This window comes from Nerophis lumbriciformis, linkage group LG21, assembly GCF_033978685.3.
Source record: "Nerophis lumbriciformis linkage group LG21, RoL_Nlum_v2.1, whole genome shotgun sequence".
Classification (NCBI taxonomy): Eukaryota; Metazoa; Chordata; class Actinopteri; order Syngnathiformes; family Syngnathidae; genus Nerophis; species Nerophis lumbriciformis.
The window spans coordinates 29,354,870-29,363,070 of record NC_084568.2 but is presented as its reverse complement, the minus strand read 5'-3'; positions in this window follow the sequence as shown (position 1 = coordinate 29,363,070).

Sequence of the window (8,201 nt, the reverse complement as noted above, 5' to 3'; positions counted from 1 at the left end):
TTTGTCGTTAGTTTTTAAGCCGAAATGCTTCAATTCTCCCTTTGCTGTCTCCACACCTTGTCTGCTTGTAAGTGCTCCGTGCGTGTGCGCTGCCGAACATGCTCCTCTGCTCGTAAAACCAACAATGTCAAAAAGTGACGACAGAGCGCCGTCATGCCCGTTAAGATAAAAAAAAAAAAGGGATCCGATATTTTTTTAGAGGCTGTATGTTACCGTTTAAGATTCATTAGTACAGTACTGCGGTACTTAGTTAGTACCGGTATACCGTAAAACCATAATATATACACAGTATGTATATATGTATATGTACATATAATATATACATATATAAAATGTTGAATTCAATTCAAAGACATATATATATATATATATATATATATATATATATATATATATATATATATATATATATATATATATATATATATATATATATATATATATATCGTGGCGCAGTGGAAGAGTGGCCGTGCGCGACCCGAGGGTCCCTGGTTCAATCCCCACCTAGTACCAACCTTGTCATGTCCGTTGTGTCCTGAGCAAGACACTTCACCCTTGCTCCTGATGGGTGCTGGTTAGCGCCTTGCATGGCAGCTCCCTCCATCAGTGTGTGAATGTGTGTGTGAATGGGTAAATGTGGAAGTAATGTCAAAGCGCTTTGAGTACCTTGAAGGTAGAAAAGCGCTATACAAGTACAACCCATTTATTTATATATATATATGTATGTATGTACATATAATATATACATATATAAAATGTTGAATTCAATTCAAAGACATATATATATATATATATATATATATATATATGTATATGTATATATATATGTGTGTGTGTGTCTGTGTGTGTATATATAAATATATATATATATATAAATACTTTCTTTAATAGATTTTTTAAAAAGTTGAATCGATTTAGAATCGAGATGTATAAAAGTCGTGATGTGGATGAACCATGAATTTACCATGAATTGATTAACGTGATTAAAGAAGTTGAAAAACTTATTCGGGTGTTACCATTTAGTGGTCAATTGTACGGAATATGTACTGTACTGTGCAATCTACTAAAATAAAAGTTTCAATTAGAGATGTCACACCGACGTCCCACTGGGGTGAGTTTTTCCTTGCCCTTATGTGGGCTCTGTACCGAGGATGTCGTTGTGGCTTGTGCAGCCCTTTGAGACACTTGTGATTTAGGGCTATATAAATAAACATTGATTGATTGATGATTGATTGATGTCCGATAATGGCTTTTTTGCTGATATTCCGATATTGTCCAACTCTTAATTACCGAGTCCGATATCAACCGATACCGATATATACAGTCGTGGAATTAATACATTATTTTGCCTAATTTTGTTGTGATGCCCTGCTGGATGCATTAAACAAAATGTTTTGGAATTTTTTTTTTTAACATGAGGTGGGAGGGATCAGGGGTTGTATATTGTAGCGTCCCGGAAGAGGTGCTGCAAGGGGTTCTGGGTATTTGTTCTGTTGTGTTTATGTTGTGTTACGGTGCGGATGTTCTCCCGAAATGTTTGTCATTCTTGTTTGGTGTGGGTTCACAGTGTGGCGCATATTTCTAACAGTGTTAAAGTTGTTTGTACGGCCATCCTCAGTGTGACCCGTATGGCTGTTGACCAAGTATGCATGGCATTCACTTGTGTGTGTGAAAAGTCGTAGGTATTATGTGATTGGGCCGGCACGCAAAGGCAGTGCCTTTAAGGTCTTCTCTCTACATCCGTGTACCACTCTGTACATCGACGTTTTAAAAAGTCATAAATTTTCCTTTTTGAAACCGATACCGATAATTTCCGATATTTCATTTTAAAGCATTCATTATCAGCAGCTCGATATTATCGGTCATCTCTAGTTTCAATGAATCAATTTTTTTGGTGCACCTTGAATGTTTTACATGGCCATCTGTATGCTTGTGCGTACACATCTTACGTCATAGGCCAAGAGGAGTTTTTTAATCTGTCACCTGCTTTGAACAAACAGGTTTTATTATCATTTGTGTAGCGACTAGTCAATTGCAAGAACGGCCATCCCAAGAGTGGAATGGTGAGTGGTCGTGAGATTGACATCACTGTTATTCTGGCGTCATAAATGACATTCTCACGATGGAGGCGCTGACAAAATGGCAGTGCCTCTCAGTAAACGAGAGTCAAAGGAAAGAGAATGCGTGTTTGGTAGCAGTGGAATGAATGTGTTTACTTGGCAAACAGTGCAGCTGTGATTGAAGTGACACCTCGTCATCTTCTGCGGCCTGCTTTGTAAAACTGGTTGAATGAGTCAGCAGTAAAGCAGAGCAAAGCAAAGCCGTGATTGGCCGGGCAGTAAAGGTGCACCAACAAATGTCTTACCTGAGCAAAAGCGACTCTGGTCGACCCGAACGGAGCAGTCTTGATTGGGATCAGCTGGAAAGTCTTCAAAGCGCACACCTTTCAGAAGGTCAAACAGGTATCCATCAGACGCCTCCTCGTGGATTCAAACGTATTCCTCCTGCTTTAGTCCGCTCCAATCTCTCCGCTAGTCCCTTTCAAAACCTCCTTTCATGGCAGGACACACGTCTAGTGTCGCTTTCCGCCGACTGAACCAGCAGGTTCCCGTCTCCGAAACTCCCAGGTCGTCGCACCTGTACTCGCTCCCCATTGGCCCGCTGCCGCCTGGCGGTCACGTGAGCCCCACCCAGGTGAAGCGGCTGCGAGGCGTGGGCGTGGTTTATCGTTGCCTCGGCGACGCACCCGATGAGAGCTTGAAGCTCTCGGATTAAAAATGAAGGAGCCTTTTGTTGTTTGATAACCCAACCCATCTTTTTTTTGTGTGTTAATGTTCAGGCCAGGGTGTCCTCAAACGTGCTGTACAAGAGCTGGATGCCATAGTAGCGTGATTAAAAGTAATGACGGCTCATTAAATTGCAGATGCTTCTCAGACGACAAGGCAGGAAATCAGATACATGAAGGTGATGTGGCAAGAAGCACTTTATAACTGATGCACGAGCGCAAACCTAATCAATATATCAGAAATATTCAAGTTGACAGATCTGCACAAAGCAAATAACAACAACCTGCGACACAATCATTTTTTTTCCCCAACAATAGAGAAGAAACAACAAATTCTCAACACTACATATTCAGGCTAACAATTGACATTACAGCAAAAATCCTACTTTTGACATCATTACACATTTTTGGTACAGCATTTCAGTTCAACGTCAGCTGTTTGGCCCTGACACAATGTTTCTACTGAAACCACCTTCCATAAAAATAAGTTCAATAACAATAGTAATAATAAGACAAATGTTTGCATTTATTTTCAAATATTTTGATTATTATTACAATTAGAGATGTCCGATAATGGCTTTTTTGCCGATATTACGATATTGCCCAACTCTTAATTACCGATTCCGATATCAATCGATACCGATATATACAGTCGTGGAATTAACACATTATTATGCCTAATTTTGTTGTGATGCTGGATGCATTAAACAATGTAACAAGGTTTTCCAAAATAAATCAACTCAAGTTATGGAAAAAAATGCCAACGTGGCACTGCCATATTTACAAACCCCGTTTCCATATGAGTTGGGAAATTGTGTTAGATGTAAATATAAACGGAATACAATGATTTGCAAATCCTTTTCAACCCATATTCAATTGAATGCACTACAAAGACAAGATATTTGATGTTCAAACTCATAAACTTTATTATTTTTTTGCAAATAATAATTAACTTAGAATTTCATGGCTGCAACACGTGCCAAAGTAGTTGGGAAAGGGCATGTTCACCACTGTGTTACATCACCTTTTCTTTTAACAACACTCAATAAACGATTGGGAACTGAGGAAACTAATTGTTGAAGCTTTGAAAGTGGAATTCTTTCCCATTCTTGTTGTATGTAGAGCTTCAGTCGCTCAACAGTCCGGGGTCTCCGCTGTCGTATTTTACGCCACACATTTTCGATGGGAGACAGGTCTGGACTGCTGGCGGGCCAGGAAAGTACCCACACTCTTTTTTTACGAAGCCACCCTGTTGTAACACATGCTAAATGTGGCTTAGCATTGTCTTGCTGAAATAAGCCGGGGCGTCCATGAAAAAGACGGCGCTTAGATGGCAGCATATGTTGTTCCATAACCTGTATGTACCTTTCAGCATTAATGGTGCCTTCGCAGATGTGTAAGTTACCCATACATTGGGCACTAATACACCCCCCATACCATCACAGATTCTGGCTTTTGAACTTTGCGCCTATAACAGTCTGGATGGTTCGCTTCCCCTTTGGTCCGAATGACACGATGTCGAATATTTCCAAAAACAATTTGAAATGTGGACTCGTCAGACTACAGAACACTTTTCCACTTTGCATGAGTCCATCTTAGATGATATCGGGCCCAGAGAAGCCGGCGGCGTTTCTGGATGTTGTTGATAAATGACTTTCGCTTTGCATAGTAGAGTTTTAACTTGCACTTACAGATGTAGCGACGAACTGTATTTAGTGACAGTGGTTTTCTGAAGTGTTCCTGAGCCCATGTGGTGATATCCTTTAGAGATTGATGTCGGTTTTTGATACAGTACCGTCTGAGGGATCGAAGGTCACGGTCATTCAATGTTGGTTTCCGGCCATGTCGCTTACGTGGAGTGATTTCTCCAGATTCTTTGAACCTTTTGATGATATTATGGACCGTAGATGTTGAAATCCCTAAATTTCTTGCAATTGCACTTTGAGAAACGTTGTTCTTAAACTGTTTGACTATTTGCTCACGCAGTTGCCCCATCCTTTCTTGTGAAAGACTGAGCATTTTTTGGGAAGCTGTTTTTATACCCAATCATGGCACCCACCTGTTCCCATTTAGCCTGCACACCTGTGGGATGTTCCAAATAAGTGTTTGATGAGCATTCCTCAACTTTATTAGTATTTATTGCCACCTTTCCCAACTTCTTTGTCACGTGTTGCTGGCATCAAATTCTAAAGTTAGTAGCGGGGGTGTATATTGTAGCGTCCCGGAAGAGTTAGTGCTGCAAGGGGTTCTGGGTATTTGTTCTGTTGTGTTTATGTTGTGTTACGGTGCGGATGTTCTCCCGAAATGTGTTTGTCATTCTTGTTTGGTGTGGGTTCACAGTGTGGCGCATATTTGTAACAGTGTTAAAGTTGTTTATACGGCCACCATCAGTGTGACCTGTATGGCTGTTGACCAAGTATGCAGGTCATTCACTTGTGTGTGTGTGTAAAGCCATAGATATTATGTGACTGGGCCGGCACGCAAAGGTAGTGCCTTTAAGGTTTATTGGCGCTCTGTACTTCTACCCACGTCCTTGTACACAGCGGCGTTTTAAAAAGTCATACATTTTACTTTTTGAAACCGATACCGATAATTTGGAAACCGATACCGATAATTTCCGATATTACATTTTAAAGCATTTATCGGCCGATAATATCGGCACTCCGATATTATCGGACATCCCTAATTACAATCATAGATAGATAGATAGATAGTACTTTATTGATTCCTTCAGGAGAGTTCCCTCAGATCATGATAATAATGTAATAATATATTCATGTTTTTTATTTTATTATTGTATTATAATTATTTCATATGTTTTATTTATTTTATTATATATATACAGCGTATAAAATATGTGTGTTTTTTTTAATTATGTACATGTATACAGTAAGTAAACGGTAGAGAGCGACTCCTTGTTTATCGCTGGTAATTGGTTCCATGAATTACAGCAAAGTAGAAATGATTAATTCTAAATCAAATATTTTCATAGCAAGAGCATAATAAAAAAAAACGACCTTCTACATACCAGTTTTAACATTATGCGAGCCCCCCAGACGTGACATATCACCCACGTAGTCACCTTTATACTCATTTAGTCCAATATAGCAATGAGCCAATCGGTGGCCACGATACTGAACAGCACTGGTCTCCGCTCGCTGCCGATACTACTGTAGTATTGATATTTTTAGTTAATTTAGCCATTTTTTGTGCTTAATTTAGGCCCAAAATATGTGAAATGCTCTTTTAAAAAAATCTGTGTTCTCGTGAGAACGATAACGTTGACGCGCCATGTGGCGAAGGATATAATAACAATAATGATGATAATTTCCATTATTGTTGTTGTTGTAGTAAATAATGCTAATAATGATGATTACTATCATTATTAAAGTACACATCATACTTTTATCATTTCGGGGTAGCAAAACAAAGCAGCTGAGGTGCAGTAGGACTTGATGACAAAACAACAATGGCGGCAGGATATTACTCATGGAGGGGAACGTGACAACAGGTCTTCCTCCCAAGACGTGTCAAAGTCAAGTGTTGAGGAGGAAAATCTGAGTTGTCTCAGGTTGTCTTTGGAATTTGGGGTGTGTACATCTGTGTGCGCGCATGAGTGTTGTCTCTCAGGGAATGTAATCTATTCCTTTTCAGCATACTGTATGCTCCTCGCTGTCAGGGCCTACCTGCTGCTGCCTCACCTGTGCGAGCATCCCAGTCAGCATGTCCTCCGTGCACTTCACACACACACTCGCCACAAATCAGTGGGCTGGAGGAGACATAAGTGCTCGCACATCACACACCACACAACTTTTGCACCTCTTTGAACACATCAAGGCAATGCCAGCTGCACACTGACTACTCTTAAGTTTCATTTGGAAGGCGTGGTTCCTTGAAAAGCCATACTGCGTTTAAAAACGGTTGCTAACGGTCTCTGACGCACGCGGCCGCCGACTCGATGACGCCAACGAGCCGTACTTGTGACCGTGCCACGTGTACCTATGTGCCCAGTTAGTCACTGTCATAACAATAATAAAAAAAAAAGTTTTTTTTGTTTCTTTTTCCATTGTACGCAACAGGTTGAGCCGAGGTGTGCTAACCATGGGAACGCATGGCAAGAGTAGCCAGTTGGACTGGTAGAGTCAGCTTGCAAAACACCTCGGAAGGAAGAGACTGTGACTGAGAACTGTGGGGACATACAATCCTGCTTTTCAGGACAATAAAGCCAAAAATAATACAACTTAGAATCGACGGATAGGTCTGAAGTTGACCTCCAGTAAAAAAAAATAACGTATGACTTTTTAATTTTTTTTTACACTTTTACAGGTGGGACCTTTTTGTAACCCTGAGAATTTTAATAGAATTTAAATGATAAAACTATCTTTGCTTAAAAAATAATAATGAATCAAAATCAATGGTGTCATGAATTATTGACCTAGTCAAGGCTCCAGTTACTTCACATCGAAAATTCCACTTTGAAATATTATTTGGGAAAAAATAATGCATACTTTCCATTAAAGAAAAAAAAAAGTTTTCTATGACAAGAAGGGCATAAAACATTTTTTGGGATATATTTTATACTTATGAACTATTGACCTGTTTAAGGCTCCAGTTACTTCACGTCTAATATTCCACTTTAACCATTTTGGTTGGGGGCGTGGGGGGGAAATGTTGCATATTTTGTGTGTTAGCCATAAATAACTAAGTTGGCATAGAAAAGGGCTGTTTTTTTGTTTAGTTTTTTACAAAAAGGGCATAAAACATTTTTTTTTAATACTTTATGTCAACAGATATACCTGAAGTTGAGCTAGAGATTTAAGTGTTGAAAGTAAAACCATAATAATAAATTATTATGTAAAATAATTATTTTTGTTTATGAGTCAGTCCCTTTTGGATCCCTAAGAATTGTAATAGGATTTTTCTTTTAAACTGTCATTGCTTAAAAAAAATTAAAAAAAGAATTAAAATCAATGTTGTTATGAATTATTGACCTATTCAAGGCTCCAGTTACTTCACATACAATTTTGTTGGGTGGGAAATGTTGCATATTTTGTATATTAGCCATAAAAACATAAGTTGGCATAAAAAAGGGCTGGTTTTTTTTGTTAGTTTTTTTTTTACAAAAAGGGCATACAACATTTGTTTAATTCTTTACGTCAACAGATAGACCTGAAGTTCAGTTATAGATTTAAGTGTTGAAAGTAAAACCATAATAATATATTATAAGGCTCATTTGAACACCTTTATGAGTGGATCCCTTTTGGATCCCTAAGAATTTTAATAGGATTTTTCTTTTAAACTGTCATTGCTTAAAAAAAAAAAAAAAAAAAAAAAAATTAAGGTCAATGTTGTTATGAATTATTGACCTATTTAAGGCTCCAGTTACTTCACATCTTTAACAATTTTGGTGGGGGAA